Raw genomic sequence first — 1,130 nt, 5'->3', positions numbered from 1 at the left:
TATTTTGACTTTGAGGCAAGCTCTTTAAATTGCCCAAGCAGAACTTACATTCAATACCTAGCTCAGACGGGCCTTGAACTTGGAATCCTGAATGGCTCTCAAGCTTTGCCTGTGGAAGTTGTTCCTTCTAGTTTTTAAGGGCAACAACTCATGGGAGCATTGAAAGTGTCTGTAATTGAAAGTTTCATCCTAGCATCCCTGCCCCAAGTCTATCTTCTGCCTCAACATCTTACCCTGAACTCCATGCATGTCTGTCCATCTATCCATCCATCCATTCACTTACTCATTTAGAAGACAGTTTTTGGGTACTAAGTACCACTGTCCTTTCTGACACTGGAAGTGCTTCTGTACATACAGAAGAGAACTGAGAAGAAGAAATAATATGAGCATGTTGGCACAGAAATATAAGGGCGAGTGCTGCAAACGCTATTGCTGGCCAGCTCTATAACCCCTGAGACCACCCGAGCTTGCTAGCTGTTATGGAAGACATGTCACCACCTCTTGCCTCTCCCAGACTTCCAACTTGGGTGTCAATAGAGGAACAATGCTGAATTATGTGTGTGAGAAGGCAAGGTGATTGAGATAGGCCTTGGCGGATAACTATTTCAAACACTTCGTTCTCTATTAAGATAGTGTTTTCCAGGATAGCTAGGGCTGTATAGAGAAACCCTGTCTCGAAAAACCAAAAAAGAAAAACCAAAGAAAAACAAAAAGACAGTGTTTTTAATGAATGAATGAATACATTTGTGTGTGTGTGTGTGTGTGTGTGTGTATACATGTTCATGTGTAGTGTAAGTGTACGTGAATGGGTGGGTACAGTCATCAGAGGCCAGAGGTCGACATGAATGTCCACCTTGTTATGTTTACATTTATTATTATTGTGGAGGTGTGGGAACACATGGCACAGTTAGCATTCAGAGGTAAGAGGACAGCTTTGTGGATTTGGACTCAGGTCATCAGGCTTATGGGGCAAGTGCCTTTACCCACTGACCTTCATTCCAACACCAGCTTACGTTTTGAGACATGATCTCACTGAACCTGAAGCTCACTGATTGGGCTCAGCTGGCTGGCTAGTGAACCCCAAAGACCTCTCTGGTATTTACGTCCTGGGCACTGGGATTCCAAGCATG

This window comes from Apodemus sylvaticus, chromosome X (assembly GCF_947179515.1).
Source record: "Apodemus sylvaticus chromosome X, mApoSyl1.1, whole genome shotgun sequence".
Lineage (NCBI taxonomy): Eukaryota > Metazoa > Chordata > Mammalia > Rodentia > Muridae > Apodemus > Apodemus sylvaticus.
Note: the sequence above shows the minus strand (reverse complement) of the source record.